At 38.5% G+C, this 18,274-nt stretch overlaps 1 protein-coding gene across 4 annotated transcripts in view; it reads right to left on the reverse strand.

Moving 5' to 3' along the window:
• The window catches only part of LOC139463807 (uro-adherence factor A-like), a 114,147-nt gene extending 97,399 nt beyond the window's left edge, over positions 1-16,748 (reverse strand). For 2 of the 4 annotated variants that reach the window (XM_071245131.1, XM_071245127.1), the window contains exon 1: positions 16,659-16,748. The gene's annotated coding sequence lies outside the window, so the exon portion shown is untranslated. Of the gene's footprint in view, positions 1-10,353; positions 10,384-10,427; positions 10,486-16,658 lie in introns of those variants that run through there. The other 2 variants (XM_071245129.1, XM_071245130.1) reach the window with 2 other exon arrangements.
• Between the last annotated feature and the right edge of the window lie 1,526 nt (positions 16,749-18,274).

Below are 18,274 nucleotides of genomic sequence, written 5' to 3' on the forward strand. Positions count from 1 at the left end.
TGTGAAACTCTCTAAGTTTGCCTTGCAGCACTGCCAGTACAATGGAGGGCTGGGAGATCAGGGGAGATAATTCAGCCCACAGGATTGTGTTTATCTAAGGGTTTAACTCATTTTTAGACACTCAATACCCTGGGTGCTGTAACATAGGTGATCGAAATAGTGTAGTCATCTGATGAAAAGACGGTGCCAAATTATCTATCTAAAAAAATCATGTATTTATCATGTTTAGATATTTTTATTGTAAAAGGCCACTTACGGATCGTGTGGTCAGGCTCGGTGACTTGGTTGATGCATGTCATCGATCCCAATTGCGTGGACCGATGCTCATGATATCAATCACTGGAGTGTCTGGTCCAGACTCAATCATTTACAGACTGCCGTCATATAGCTGGAATATTGCCGAGTGCGGAGAAAGAAAAAATAGATGTTTTTTAGATGTATTAGGAATAAACACTATGTATTTAGCTTGACAAGGCTCGCTTAATACAATGTTTATTCCTAATGCAGGATATTTACCATCCCCAAACACACTCGCTTGATAACCTCTATGTATCTCCAAATACCTAAATATCAAAATGCACCAGTTCATGGCTCAAGGCTAATATGTCTGTTCAAATCTTGTTCCAAGAAATACTGAATATCCAGAAACAAACCCTACCCTCATTTGAACCAAATTCCAAATTCCTGGAAACCAGGAAAATTTAAATAGTAAAACAAAAGCAAAAGTACCAATTAATGGCAAAACTGACATCTTTGCAAAGACTGACAAGAAAAATTAAATGTTGTCTGAGTAGTCCTCTGCAGGACACAGCACGCATTCTCAAATCCCCAGGTACATTGTTGTGGGACATTTTAGTCTACCACAGATTTCATGATGGTTAGAAACTGAAACCAATATATCATCATTGAAATTGATTAACTGAAACAACACTGCAACCCACCACGAGATACAAACACCCCCAACCCTTACACTCACATATCGATACATGGTTCAGCTTAGAGTCCCACTCTCAAACCAAGCTAAATAAACTCATCTACCATGCCTCTGAAAATGATACTATCCCCTGTCTCAGTGACACAATACACAACCGATGCTTGAAATCAGCATGTGTGCCATGCATGACTGTCACCAGATCTACAGCAGCTGCAGGGACCTGGACAAAATATACAACCCAGTCACTGTTATTGACGACACTATACCCATACATGTGTATAAAGTGACACATTTGCCACAATAATATCCACCTTAATCTTATAATCAGCATAACAAGGCATGAAACGTACATTCTGTGAAATGTACAAGCATGAAATATACATGGGATACAAACAGGGGAAGAATAGAGGTCACTTGTGATACATTCCTACACGGATTACACAGGAATGTATTTGTGTCAAGGTTTATGAATGCGAAAGCTGTATATCACTATCAGTGTTCTGGCAATCCGGCATGGTGTCACATACAGATTATAGGTGATAAACACAGGAATGTGTGCCACTTCTGCAGTGCATAGCTATCTTTTATATTGTCCTAATATGATATATATTCATACATTTAAGTCATTACATAAATTCTTCATCTCAAAGAGACAAATTCTTGAAAGAAATTAAACAGTTCCGTAACCTTTCATCATGTTCATGCTGGCAAAATGGGTGCGAATTAAAAAGAGGTTTCTGTTTGTTGTGAGGCCAAATCAATTGGTTCTTTTAGTAATATCACAGATACGTCTGCTGTAGATTAAAGCAAAGATTACAGTTACAAGTGTTCATTTGAAAGAAGTCTCATTTCTAGCCTACAATTGTTCCCATTTCTGTCTATAACTATCTGTTAATGTTGAACTTTTATTTCATTGTACATAAAAGATTTTATTTTTCAGTAAATTGATTTCACCAACCGGATACAAAAGCCACAGTAAAAAAATATATATACAAAAATAGTTTTAAAATTTAAATTAAATTAAATTAAATATAAATTACAAATTTATTCTTTTCCTGACCACTCCATCTTTAATTCATTTGGTATAGAATAACAGCATGAGTGAGTGAGTATGGTTTTACGCTGCTTTTCCAGCAATATCACGGCGGGGGACACCAGAAATGGGTTTCACACATTGTATCCAAGTCGGGAATCAAACCCTGGTCTTCAGCGTTACGAGCGAACGCTTTAACCACTAGGCTACCCGTCTTCCCCCTTCCCTTTAGTAACCCTAGATACAATGTTTTCATTAAAAAGCAGACTTTCAAGCCAATATTTGTTACCAGTTCTGTCAATAGCATATCTCTTACTGTTTTATTTTAATATACATCAACATTGAGCGTTATTATCACAGACCCTTTGACTTGGCTGAACTCAAACGCTGCTTCATGTGTCCATTTTGATCTAGATTTTCTTCCTCTCACATGGGGGTTGTGGGGTAGCTTGGTGGTTAAAGTGTTCGCTCGTCATTCTGAAGACGGTGTCGTGCCGGGTTAGCAAAAAATCTAATTTTCCCTAGTATCAGTAAAGCGAAAACCCAAGTTGGGGTATTTGTCCCACGAAGGCGAGAAATGAGTAATTGCTATAAAAACACCAGATTACCGTAGTTTAGATTAGCGCCCGTGCTGTTCAAACAGAGGAGAGGAGAGTCGTTTCGTAAAAAAAATAATACAGTTGGATGTTTAAACACAGGAGAAGAGATGATCAGTTTCTTAATTGAACAAACAATTAGTTTCTTAGTTGATATGGGTTATGATACCGATGGGTTTAGAGGAGAGTCGTTTCTTAAGAATACATACAGTATGTATTTGATGGTATATACAAAGAGTGCAACTTATTTATCTATGTCCAAAATGGCTAATGCACAAGTTCGAGTGACCATGGTTGATACCATGCGAGGTGGTCAGCACATGTTTTATGAGGGTTTCAAGTTTCGTTGTTAGAAAACGGTCCGTGAGAAGAAGTATTGAAGCGGCATTCTTCAAGCGGCTTTGCAGGTAAGAAAATAATGCACATGATAATGATAATAATCTTAAAGACATAGACTCATGAGACTTTGCTTAACAAACTATTCAGTTATTTATTTTTTCTTATTATTATTACTTATTTTTAGATACCACAGGTATTTGTCACATGTATGTATTTGTTTATAGCTAATATTAGTTAAAATCACAAACTCAACAAACTTGCCAGGAAGAGCCATCCGAACATTTTTGAAGTTGTTACGCTATTTCAAAGAGAACAATCCAATGTAGAAGTCGGCATTCAACGAATTGGAGCCCACTGGTCAGCACCACCCAGAAAGAGAAGATACCGGCTGATTGACAACCGTCTTAAGGCTCTGAAAGACAATCTCGTCAACAACGTCATCGGCGACGTTGAGTACACAGAACACGTTGGTAACCTGATCCACTTGGAGTGAATGACAAATTTATTATAGAATGTATTTATGTATTTACCATTATATTTTAAGATATAAGTTATTGTTGTTTTTGTAGAAATTATAATGTACATCAATGAAATATTAAAGTATTAGAGTTATTAAATTTGTTAAATGTAAAGTACTTTTGTGCAACTATACTATACTTCAGCATCTAATAAATTACTACTGTAAATACGGTATACGCATTTCTGTGTTTTTCTTGTAATTTGAGAGTCCCGGTATAGCAATATCCCGTGTTTACTTTAGCGTGAACAGTCTTACTGTAGCTTCACGAAAGCGAAGAGATTTTAGAGTTGAGTATGGCTAGGTTCCCCTCTGCAGGCCCATAACCCTGAAGACACAAGTTCGAGTCCCCACATGGGTACAATGTGTGAAGCCCATTTCTGGTGTCCCCTGCTGTTACATTGCTGGAATATTGCTAAAAGTGGCATAAAAATGGATCCTCACTCACTCCTCTTACATGTATGACATGTCATTATCAATTCCAATAGACTTGACAGATATAAAGCAGTTATAGAAAATGTATGTATCTGAAAATTATGACAGAGAGGCTCACATTGTAACCTGCCCAACCAGTGTCACTATCAGTTATAATCAGCTAATATAAACCTCCACACCTATCTGGACTTCATATGGCTTGAAAATGACAGTTATATTATTGACGTTATTGACGTTATTGACTGATATTGGCAAGATATCAACATGATCAACAAGATTTATACTTCACAATAGTGGCTATTGACTACCCCTGAAAGGGAAATATACTTGTTATGTACACTTATATATTGGCATTACCGGAGATAGTGGCTTATTGTTCAGAACCATCCCACTGACGATAAATGTCTAGTTAGTCCACAAATATGTCTTTATGTGTTAGGCGTTCACAGAGTTTTGCTTTATAAATGCTCTTATGTATGTAGCTCTGCATGTATTTATGTATACTTTACAAAAGAAGTTAAAGAACACACAATTCTTTCATATTACTGTCATTAATCTGTCTTGGCTGACAGAGTAATATGAAAGAATTGGGTGTCCTTTTACTTCTTTTTAGTAGTATATGTATCAGACCATTAAAAGTTTGGACAATGTGAACTATTTTCTTATGGAGTGTACAAGCTACCTTTGAGTGGTCCCTGAGTGTACAGATATATTGACAGAGAGAACGCATGAATTTAATCTGCAAAGCTCTATGAAAGATAACACATAAAGACATAGTTGGGACTAAATGTAAGACACTCCTCAAACTCAAAGGTAGGAAGAATATTGTTCATATTCTCAAAACTTTTTAAATGATCCGACAGATACATACATAAATATAACTACTCAATAATCTCTTCTTGCCAGTTGCCATTCAACATGTCCAGAAGTAATCAGCGGATCCTGGTATGAAAGAGAGACAACTCTGAACAGTAGTAAAGTCCCCTGCCTTAATGAGCGATTGAGTTGGGTTTAACAGTATTATGGTTATATCACGTACAGCATGTCAGCTTGATGTGGGAGGAAAGCCCGAAGTGATGCAGGTCTCGGATGTTTACCATTTGGGTGAAACCCATGAGCACGGGTATAGTGCTGACAAACATAGAAACATTCCTCCAGACCAAAGAGGCGGCCAACAAAGACATGAAGATGTGACCTCAGCTCTAAACCTGCCATTGGTGAGTGAGTGAGTTGGGTTTAATGCCGCTTTTAACAGTATTCAGTTATATCACGGCATGTCAGCTTAATGTGGGAGGAAAGCATGAAGTGATGCAGGTCTCAGACGTTTAACACTTTGGTGAAACCCACAAGCACGGGTATGCTGCTGACAAACCTAGAAACATAATCGGGGTGAACCAGGATTCGAACCCACAATCATAGGTTTCTGGCGTGCCCAAGGGACGCAACACTGCACAGCGAATCGCTGCGCCTTAGACGACTGGACCACCCGTGCCCCCCAAACCTGCCATTGGACAGAGATCTCTGCAACATGTTTCTGGAGAGTAATACATGTTTGTTTGTTTGTTTGTTTGTTGTTTACCGCTGCACTCAGTAATAGTAATACATGTACTTCATGCTATAATCACATGACCCTGTGGCGATTCCAGATTAGAACAGGTCCCAAGTTGTGTTTGAAATATAAAAAAAGTTGCCATGCAGCCATCAGGACCAACACACTTTAGAAGCTGCAGGTCTAAAATTGCAGATTATTGTGACAAATTAATCGACATGTAAATTTACTGCAGGCCAAAAGGACCCATACCAATTTTAAACTGTGAGCCCGAAACAGGATCTACCAGCCACAGGCCTATGGGCAGGTGCTTGTTTTGAACACTGGTTCCAAGCTATCTATGCCAGACAAAAGAGGCGACTAGATGGATTTGGTGGTCAGGTTCAGTGACTTGGTTGATTGTATGTCATCATATACAAGCGGCATGGGACATTGCTCAAAATATCAGTTCCTGGTATGTCTGCTCCAGACTCAATAATTCACAAGTCGCCATCATACATCAAGATTATTGCTGAATGCAATGTCAGACAAGGTCAATGTTTAAATTTGGAGCTCTCAACCAAGTGTTTTTTTATTCTTCTTATTTTCTTCCGCCTACTCTCTCTGAAGCCCTGGAGATGAGAAACACAAAGCTGATATGAAAAGACTTGTATATTTTATCCACACGGGGTCAGCCATACCGTTAGAACAAGGACAGGTCCCTGACTACTTTTCAGGTCCTACTAGACGTACACCAAGCAGCGGAGTTGTAAGCAAACACTTGTCACTCACATAAACTCTTATATCACTGTGAGTGTCGCCGACCCAGCTAATTTTGACTGTGTCAATAACCCAGGTGTGTAGATTTCTGGGTTGTCACTTCCTAAACTCATGATACTGGTATTCATGTAGATCATCGTCTGAATGCCCAATAGCTTCCCACGCCACTACTTGACGTAACAGCAATCACTATACTGAATATATTGGGGTGGGTTATCACTGGTCTGCATGTTAGTAACAGAGTTTCTTATTTCAGTATAGATGGTCCCTCATATCATTAACTCAATAATCAGAACCCTTGCCCCTTGGTTTTAAATTCTTACAGTTTATGTCTGACTATAGAGAGTGAGTGAGTGATTTGGATTTATCACTGCTTGGAACAGTATTCCAGTTATATCATGGCATGTCAGATTGATGTGGGAGGAAATCCTGAAGTGATGCATTCTTCAAAGTTTATCACTTTGGTGAAACCCACAAGCACGGGTATGGTGCTGAAACACATAGAAACCTAATCAGGGCAAACCAGTGTTCGAAGTACAATCACTACACTGAATATAACGGGGCGGTCAGTCACTGGTCTGTTTGTCACTACCAGAGAGTTTTTTATGTCAATTCTTCATCATAACTCCTTGCCACCTCTTACGACAAGTAGAGTCTCTCTGTCTTAAGATACCAAATCCTGGCTCTGACAAAACAGTGATATTACTACAAAGTTTGAGCAATGATACATGATTTTGGCCAGTTCAAAGCTAAGTGAGAAGTTACTTTCAGCAAAATGCCAGCTATATCAGGAAAGACAACACCAAGAATTGTCTGAGACATAAAATCTTTTTCAATCGATTTTTTTGTGTTTTTTTTGTTTAATGCCGCCATCAGCGATATTCCAACCATATGATGGCAATCTGTAAATAATCAAGTCTGGACCAGACAATCCAGTGATTGACACCATGAGCTTTGATCCACGCAATTGGGATGCGATAACAAGCATCAACCAAGTCAGTGACATATGGTAAGCATGGGTTGCTGAAGACCACTTCTTACCCGGATCTTCACGGGACCTTTTTCAATAGCATACTCTGTTTCCAGGATATCCAGCATGCTGGATGTAAGGCATGACAAGATGGAGCATATGATCGGGCTCAGTAACTTGATTCCACATCATCATACCCCAACAGAGTGGAACATTGCTCATAATATCAATCACTGGATTGCCTGGCCCAGATACGACCATTTACATGCTGTGTCACACAGTTGGAAAATAGCAAAGTACAGCAGTAAACAACAAACAAGCTAAAATTATGATTGAGATATGTATGGTAATATGACAGTGTATTGTTTCTAACACTTGTAATCGACCTTGAAAAGAACTAAATGACCCCCTTTCCTGAGAAGCACTGGATCAATAACCGTATAGTCTGATACTGGTCATGAAATAGGTAATGTTGGTTGGTTGGTTTGTTGTTTTACGCCGCACTCAGCGATTTTCCAGCTATATAACGGCGGTCTGTAAATAATCAAGTCTGGACTGGACAATCCAGTGATTGATATCATGAGCATCGATCCACGCAATTGGGATTGATGACATGCTTCAACCAAGTCACCTGAACCCGTTAGTCGCCTCTTGCGACAAGCGTCGTCGCCTTTTACGGCAAGTATGGGTTGCTGAAGACCTATTTTACCCCAGATCTTCACGGGTTGAAACAAGTAATGGTCACTTGAGTTATAATTATTCATCATACCTAAATTTCTTCATGGAATTAGCCAAGTAAAAGTGGACGCAACTCATTACTCATGAGATGTGGGTACAGCAGAACCAGTGACATTGATTTCCACACCATGTGTCACTGCCAGCAAACAATTGTGATATCCAGTGTATGTCAATATCTTAAGAGGGTAGAGTTCAGCCACATCCCCACCTGCCATGCCCTCTCCCCCCCTAACCCCCCCACCCCCCAACACACACGCACAACCATCCATTAAAACACTTCACACTGGGACCAACACTAATATAAACATGTGTCAAATACTTGAAAAACAGCTTGGTCATGCTGATAATGTATGCTTGCACTCATTAATTCACTTGTTTTTGTCTACTGGCAATTCCTCCGCAAAATAGGAAATGCAGTATTTTCTAATGTTCTCCATTAAATCCAATTAACGAAGCATCATCATTATCATCACTGGATTGTGATTATTTACAGACTGCAGTCATATAGCTGGACTATTGCCGAGTGCAGTGTTAAACAACAAACAAACATTCAAACATACAAACATCATTATCATATCTCATACACAGTAGTGTAGTTCTAAAAGTGGAATATCTTTTTGGTAATAAAAAACAAGGATATAACGCTATTAGATATTAACCTTCAGTCCAGTTTTCTTAATACAGCATTCACACACACTGCTATGTGTCCTTACAAAGTGATATTAGTGTTACGATTGTTGTATGCCTAGGGTAAAGTATGGGAGTTACGATCGCCTTAGGGTTACGATTGTCATAAGCCCATGGTAAAGTATGAGAGTTACGATCGTCCTAACGTTACAATAGTCATAAGCCTATAGTAAAGTATGGAGTTACAATCGTCTTAGGGTTACGATTGTCGTAAGCCCATGGTAAAGCATGGGAGTTACGATCGTCTTAACGTTACGATTGTCATAAGCCTATAGTAAAGAATGGAGTTACAATCGTCTTTGGGTTACGATTGTCGTAAGCACATGGTAAAGCATGGGAGTTACTATCCTTACAATGTCCCTATTATGTCTAAAAAAAGGTTTTGCTCTCACCTTTTTAATGACAAGAAATAATTTAAATAACTGACAAAAGCAAAGACCCCATGTTGGTTCATTAATATACATATAGGATAATACTAGATCAATAATCAAAACAGATCCTTGTATAACACGACCAACAAAGCCTGCAATGGTCTCAAGGGTCGGATGCATTATTTCATGTTAATTCTCAACTTGACTGGTGAAACAGGAAGAAACTGTTCTTTACCTCAATTCAGGAATATTTTAATGAATATATGCATTCTATGCAAAAATGTACAATTAAGCATTGATGTCGCTACCTCTTTATTGCTTCTGTTATAAAGACAATCGTAACTCCAATACTTTACCACAGGCTTATGACAATCATAGCGTTAATACTATCGTAGCTCCCATACTTTACCATTGGCTTACGACAATCATAATGATGATCGTAACTCCTATACATAAACATAGACTTACGACAATCATAACGGTAAGATGCTTATAACTCCCATACTTTACCATAGGCTTTCGACAATCGTGACCCTAAGACGGTTGTAACTCCCACACTTTACCATAAGCTTACGACAATCGTGATGCTAAGACGATCGTTACTCCCAAACTTTACCATAGGCTTACGACAATCGTAACCCTAAGACTTTTGTAACTCCCATACTTTACCATAGGCTTACGACAATCGTAACGCTAAGACGATCATAACTACCATACTTTACCATAGGCTTACGACAATCATAATGCTAAGATGATCATAACTCCCATACTTTACCATAGGCTTACGACAATCGTAACGCTAAGACGATCATAACTTCCATACTTTACCATAGCCTTACGACAATCGTAATGCTAATATCACTTTGTGGAGCGGGACCCTGGTGTAAGTAATGTTTGCTGCTCTACTAATGAACATGAGACGCAAAATAAATTTTAACTTTTAACAGAGTTATGACTCCAAACCTTACAGGTTTAACCAAAGAGCACCAGGTTCAGTTAACTGGTAGTGCTAGCAAGTGTGACTCATCCTGTTCGTGTCATCCCGAACCCGTTTTGTATATCTGCAAACCCAATCATATCATTCATATATCAGTCTATCAGTGATAATGACTACCCTATTTACAAAGTCTTAGTTTCTCGTGAAACAACAGGACCAGTTCAAGAAACAGGCCCAGACGATGGAGACAATCATCCCCCTTTAACTTAATGCTGAGATGTGGTATTCATCCCTTGTGGTACAGACTCTACCATCAATGTACCTGTCCATGGTTACCAGGATGGTCATACAGACCGACACACTTAGAGCAACCCTTCCATGCCAGTTCCGCATCAAGTCAGACAAGTTCCATCAAACGTAACCGTGACAATGACTGCAAACATAACAGGTCTTGACAACGTTCTATTTATATCCCAGTGTCTATCTACCTGACAATAACCCTGACTGCCCGACTCCACACAGAACAACATCAGTGATGATGCAGAACAAGAGACCCTCCTACCTGGCACTCCACCATCGACCTCCATCATGTTAAGCTGACCTTGTGCCAAATCCACTCCAGCCGGGATGCAGCCGAAGTCAAGGCACACTGGCCCCTCTATAACAAAACCTTGCTCTCTTTCCCAAAAGATCAATGGGAGACGTGCATGTTGCTCGTTAACCACCAAGATGCTGACGAGGCAGGGAAACACAAATTGATTCAGGATCCTATGGATCGGTCCATTCATGGGCTTTGTGGGTCATACAAATCTGCCAATCAAACGGATTGAAATACGAAACCATGTAAGGCGTAGTAGTAAATGAATAAATGATCGTGAGTGAATGAATTTACACCATGAATAGCGAGAAGTATTTCTGCCTTGATGATGGCAGTGGGTGATGTGCTATTGGGAGTGTGGGTGTGCGTAAAATTTAGAGTGGCTGAGTGAACAGCTATACCATGCCAGCAATTAATATCAAATGCGGACCAGACAAACCAGTGATTCAAAACAAGATCAATGATCCTCAGCACCATCAGCCAAGCCACAGAGTCTGACGTCCAATCCAATTCAGATGCCTTTCTTTACAGCAATGGTGAGTGGGGACCAGCTCGAACTCTGGCCCCCTGGGGCATGATAGGCTGGTACAGCAACTCAGGAAGCATGATACACAAAACATAATAATGTCTCTTATGAGGCTTACTTGATTATATATATTACTCAAAAGAAGTTCAAGAGCACCCAATTCTTTCATATTACAAACATGCTAACCCAATGGTTTGGTTTTTGGTGTTTTTAATTTTTTTCAGATATACTTAATGAAACTATATCATGAGTTAATAATGACTTGTTATAATTATTACACATACCGTATTCGACCCAATAAGCGCCCATGTCCCAATAAGCGCACCCCCCTCCCTTTTCCCGGATGCCCAAGTAAGATTTGGTTAATGAGGAGATGTTCACCAGTAAAATGTAAGTAACAGTTTATCTCTTGCCCCCCAGCAACAGAAGAATATTGATAGGCTTACTGATGAATTTACGCCAATTTGACTCTGAATTGGTCCCAATAAGCGCCCACCCCTTCTGTCTTTATTTTAAGTGCCCTGTGCGCTTATTGGGTCGAATACGGTAGATTACCGACACATGATCAGCTGATGATAATTAACTGTGTTAACAACATTGGCAACTAAATGCATCACCACCTGGCTCAATTTGTACTCTGCCTTCAATGACATCATGCGAGAAGAATGGCTTACATTTTGAACATGGTACGCCACATGTCTCTTATTGAAAATTGAATTACTGAGTCTGTTGAATTTCTGTATTCAGCCTTGTCTGAGTTACCAATATGTTGACATTGTCAAAAAAAGTGGACAAGCAACTTCCGCAGACTCGCCATTCCAGACGTCCGGTCAGAATGTATCGAAATTCTGCCTGTGGGTCAACCAACTCTGTGTTGTGACTTCAGCCTTGTTCCCCAACACCTGAACTGTTAATGAATGTCTCAATGCTGAGACTGCTTTGCGAAGGGTGACGATGTACTTGTGACTGCATAACCTGAAGTAATGTTTCTTCTACTGCTTCTAAGATTGCACAGTATTACCGGCATACTGTGCATGAGTGAGTGTTTGAACATGCTTTTCAGATGATACACATCAGAATATTTTTTCCATTATGTATTTGGTAAAAACAATACAACAATTTGTTATTATTTGTATTGTTAAACCTAAAATCTACACATACATTCATTCACAATGTTTCCCTTCAGAATGGATTGACAAAACCACTGAAACATGGAAGGAATTTTTCTCTCACTTTGTTATCTCCCCTGTATCCATGACTACAAAATGGCGGCGACTGACCATGCTGAGACCAAAGATGTATATAGATATATAGATATATATGTATATACGTCTTTGGTTAGACATTGCTGGAAACAAGGAGGAGAAAATCAGAGGTTTGCACAACTTTGGCCTAAAAAAAAAGATAAATAGCTCCCAATATATTGCAATATGTATTGCAAACAATCACATTCTAGTGTCCAGTTAGTCCATAATGAAAACAAATCAAACAAGCTGATGCATTGAGGAATAGGCACAAAGGGAAATCTTGTACAGTGTCAACAGTTTCGCTTAGAAATAACATGTTTATCAATTTTTATCCATGAGAAAACGTCAAAATATATATTTTTAGTTTTTGTTGCAAATCTATCATGAAATGGGACTTATTTCTTTAGTCTGTTTTTGTTTTACAAGTGTGGTGCGGTATCTTTGACAATTTGATTTTTTGTGTCAAACTCTGCTTCACTGCTTCATATCGAAAAGACAGACTTTTATATTATCTAGTTTTCAGTTGTAAGCATGAAAGTCAAAGGCTCCAATATTAACATTATAGACATAGGGTCCCTAGATTCAAATATGCTGTAGCAGAAAGCCTCAGAGACCCCAGGACCAACTTGTAATTTCAAACACTACTTTTGGAACACTTCAATAGACTACAGTTTCTGTTGCATAGTGACTAAAAATCATACCATATACATTCTAAATGAGCTAATCCATAAAGTCCTAGACGATGGCTGCTAAAAGTGAAAGGGTTAGTGAACACAGTGAATGAATGCTACAACTGAAAGGGTTAGAGAACACTATGAATGCTTGCTATTGATCTCATCAGTAGAAATCAGTCAGTCTCCTTATCTCTATCAGCACAATTGTTAGTTTGAGGACTCAAAGCTGTCCAATTCCGAGCAAGTGTATGCCCGGTTTGTTTAGAAATACTTTGTACCATCAGCATCGAGTCGTCATCAGAAGCAGCACACGCTGCTGAAGTGATGCTGTTGGAGCTGTGTGCCGCCACAGCCATTGTTTCAATCATTCACACTCATTCACATGCTTCTTTCACAAGTTCAAAGGGCGAAACATGTTCAATATACTTTCCTTGACACTTGACAGGGAGATATACTTAAGTTGTTTTTCATAAACAAGATAATTGAATTAAGCTATAATTTTTAAAAAAACATTGAATTATGTGGAAAGCCCACCTGAGGAAAATGTTGGTTTCTGTATTTTTTCATCAGTGATTATAGACTCTGTCATTGTTCAATATCATACAGGTCTTCTCATGACAGAATAAAACAATGTTCATATGTATACACAACAGGTGGAATATTCTCAAAATATTGTGGGCTAGCAAGCCTTAAGATTTACCAGACAGTTTCAAATTTCACTAGCTTCACTATGTGAAATCAATTAAAACCAAATTGCAGATATGTTGCTACTATTATTTTTATTTTTTTATAGTTGTATTGATTTACAGAAAAGGGAGAACCTTTCATGTTATACAATGAACAGGGGTGCATAAACAAATCACTGTTAAAATTTCGGTAGCCAGTTGGGAAAGGGACATTTCAGAATTTTTAGCTCAACTGAAATTTTGGTAGCCACAGGATTATAAGCAGGAGGTTGCTATTTCCAACATTGGATATATACACCATGTTTAATTACACATGACACATACTGGACATCAATTTTACAAAAATGGTTGAGTAAAGGGCAAAATTTACATCTTCTAAATCATATCAGAATACTTACACCTGTCTAGAGACAAACAGGAATGGATCTTGAAATTACTTTCATATTCATAATACTGAGAGTAAATTGGTTAAATATTGTCTCATTTGAGTCTCATTCTGTTACTATGTACAGAGGTAAAAATACAGTATCATTAAAATGTGGTCAAATGTTGCAAGCTGGCACAAAGTACTACAACATTACACCTCACCCAACATTTATCTGCTAACCTAATATGACACCCTACACCGCATCTATTATATAAAATACACCATAACTAATAGTATGGGTCCCCAACAGTGGTGACTTGCGCCATTGCAACTATTGCAATACTATTGAGACACTAAGATAATTTATTTTGACTTCCACATTTTGCCCAAACAATTCCATTGATCTATAATGAATCTAGAATATTGTCCATTTTCCTTGAGAATCAAGGCTTCGCTGAAAAGAAACTACCTTAGTTTTCCTAGAAAAGCTGTGCTTGATAGAATTGTAAAATCAATGCTACTTAGTTGGAGGCTGATGTCGTCATTTTTCCGGGAGGCTCAATCAGTTATGTAGAGTTGTGGCCCTTTGGGGTGCAAGAAACCTGTGATGATAGTGGGTTCAAATCCCAGATCACCCGTATTATGTTTCAAGGCTTGCCAGCTACAACACATCAATGCTTCCTGCTGTCCAAATATGTCTTATTAATATTCATTGAGACTCCAAGAAGGGAAATAAAGATAACGATTTGAATTTTTTTATTATGATTATTAAGAACTATCTGAAATCTATAAGCGTATTTCTCTTTTATTGTCATTCTTATCTCCACTTTTTTATGTCTTCTACAGGCCTACCAAAGACGTCAACAATGTATTCAGAAAACAATGTGTAAGCATCAACTGGATTGCGTACCACCACTATTCTGAATACACTGTCGATTTGTAATGAACTCAGAGAAATGTGCAAAATCTACTCAGTTTCTACCAGTCTATATTTTAGTGTCTAAAAAAAATATAAACAGCATGCATATTTTTATGATTTTGAAAACATATTAGTGAGTCCAATGAAGCAATATCTGTTAACTAAGTTAAGTCTCCCTGTTCACTATAATAGAATTATTTACTGTATTATACTAAGTGTCAATCAGAATTTTGTCAGCTGCCAAATTTTCCTTATCATAGATATCACAGTTGCTAATTTTGCTAAAGGGGGATGATCATTTGATAATCAAGGGAGATGTGGTATGTATCTAGAAAACAAGTGTTCCAGAAAAAAATTCATAAAAAATAATTTATAATCAAGTTTTACCCACACAAATAAATTGCTTAATTGATGTCATGGAAAAAAGAGTGACGCAAATTTCTTTTATACTTTACAGCTCCTCTTATCGCAGAATTCTTTTTGCATTTTGAGGAAATGAACGAAAAATTATCCTGTCTGTCACAAACCTCCCTGGTTCCCACTGAGAATATTAAATGGTAGGTACCTAAGGACTGGTAATGAGCAGACTTGGGGGGAGATCTGTGAAAGTAAAACGATTGATAGTAATTGATATTTCAATTTGTCATCGATGTATTACACTTGGCCCACTGGTATTCACTGTGCATCAATAACTGGATTAGTAGTTCTCTTCAACAGCTTGTATATACCAGCTAATAAGACATCATAAAAATATAATAATTGTGAAATTAATCAAAATGTTGTCAGTTTTGATTGAAGACTTGTGACTTTGCGATTCTGCTAAAATGTTTTATTAAACTATGCAATATATTGTCTTGTTTAAATATATAAGCACAATATTTGAAACTAAATTTAAGAAAAACATTTATTACACAAGAGTGAGTGAGTGAGTGAGTGAGTGCTTTTACCTAACATGCAGCAATATTCCAGTAATATCCTGGCAGGGGAACCTGAAATGGGATTCACACATTCTACCCATGTGGGCAATCAAACCTGGTTCTACGGCTTGATGAGTGAACGCTACAAGTACTACTTTAACCTCTCATGAACTCACAGTGGAGTTTCAAATGGGTTAATTCTTACAAGGTTTACAAACAATATCAACTCCAAGCAAAGTCTAGAAACACTGTACGAGTAGAATCTCAATCATGTTTATAAGTACTGTCAAGGGATACAAAGACGTTCGCAGAATTGTCAGGCAGTAAGCAATGTTAGCAGACTCCTTTCTCGGAAACCTTAGAGCTATTTCGCTATTCAAATGCTACAAGCTAGCTAGGGCAACACATATTCCAGTTAAAACCCTGATGATGTTATATAGGTATACACAAATACATTATTCATAGTAAACAGCAACCACAAGATTAATAATTCATTAATTAACTGAGACTGCCAAGCTTCGTTTACACTGACATGCTATAGGAATGCCAGATATTTGGATCAAACGTTTTCACAGTACACGTTCTAAATCGTCATCTAAGATTTCACGTAATGAAACATTGTCAAATCTAACACATGGTATCATGATCTTTTAAACTGTCAACACAAACATCGATCGTTCGATAAACAACGACACACCTCAGTGAACATGTGCATGGGATTTAGTGCAAGGCAATCGAAATCGACATTACCCACTTCAGTTGCGGGTTGTCATGGCCCAAACAACCTTGATGGGGATATGGCATGGAGCATAGAATCAAGCAACAAGCAACTGAAATTAACAACAGGTGTGAGTATTACCTGTCAAACTCACGCGCTGTGTACTTGCAGCTAACAAACCCTGCCAACATGAATCTTATCCACGGCAGGTAGCTCGTTCTCACCCAGCCTTCTCACTCACGGGTGGACGACTCGTCACGCTCTGTGATTAAGGGGAGATAACTAAGCAAAACCCCAAGTCTTCGAAGGGTATTGGCACTCATGCACAGGACTAAAGTCATCCCAAGAATATGCAATGAATATAATGTTTTATGCTGTATGTAGTGTTTCTACATAGTATATGTAGTGTTTCTATACAGTATATTGTATTATTTAACATACTACAGTGTAAATGAATTATATATCTTTTATTCGCTAATAAGTGCCTTAAATTCACTTGCAATATTCAGCGTTCATGATTTATTTTGCGAATGATAACGTTAATTTTGTAAAATGACGCCATGTTAAAGTTATTTGCTATTCTGTCAAAAAATACTGGGCAGGTGGTATGTACACTGCTGTGTCCTACTGATCGAGTTATAAATTGCCGCGAGTTCGAACCCCTGACCATGCACTTGGAAAACTCTAAAAAAAAGTGCATGCCGTGTTTTTTCCGAGTGCTCACTCGTCTCAACGGGTGTCTGAACTCGGTGTATGTTCCAGCTAATGGATATTTACTTTGGCGTGCAAATTCGACAAATAACATACACATTTATCTTTTTGGACACCAATTAGATTCGTTCAACAGCAGGACTGAAATAGGTCCTCAATATCCATTGTTTGAGGCAATAGCTTGCAAATATGCGTGTAGATCGGCTGGTCACAATGGCTTCCTTAAGTAGAAATACTACATAATTTGCAGGGTCACTAGGCAAGACCAACAGCTGTCCTTTTGACAGCAGTGTTGACAACCGCCCCGGAAGCAGTGGATAGCTGCTCCCTCTGTTGGCCACTGGTTTGTGTGCTCCCCACCTTGTTGATATACAGACCGCCCCGGAAGCAGTGGATAGCTGCTCCCTCTGTTGGCCTCTGGTTTGCGTGGTCCCCACCTTGTTGATATACGGACCGCCCCGGAAGCAGTGGATAGCTGCTCCCTCTGCTCCCTCTGCTCCCTCCGCCCCGATACCGTGTGTAATTTTGTCGATTCTAGCAAGAATTTGGAAATGACTTGATTCTGATTGGTCAATCAGGGGTATCAAATCAGGATAACCACCTCTGATTGAAGCAGCCGTTTGAAGGCCGCATCACCGCGGAAGCTAATATTTATGGAAAAGTACATAATTCTCTGTCTCTTTCAAAATTTATATGTTCAAATATAGGCAACAAAATGCAGATTTTAGGCCGAACACGACACACATTGACTAGGAAGTGTATTTCAAGTTTTAGGGACAACAGAGAACTTATTTTTGCGATTTTCTATATTGTTTGCGTCACAGTGAGCGTAATTGTGACGTCATAATGGTGACGCGCGGCGTGAAACAAAGCTTTGCAAGGCTTCTTTAATTTTCTGGAGGGGTGCTTCATGATTTGTTAACCAAGCGCAGTATATCTCCTTAATATTACCCAGAATGATATTTTCTTCATTTAATATATTCCAGTGACAATGAATCATTCACAGAATAACGTCCTAGTTACTAAGAATTTCAAAAGGAATTGAT

Source organism: Haliotis cracherodii, unplaced genomic scaffold (genome assembly GCF_022045235.1).
Source record: "Haliotis cracherodii isolate W230 unplaced genomic scaffold, xgHalCrac1.p SCAF_16, whole genome shotgun sequence".
NCBI lineage: Eukaryota > Metazoa > Mollusca > Gastropoda > Lepetellida > Haliotidae > Haliotis > Haliotis cracherodii.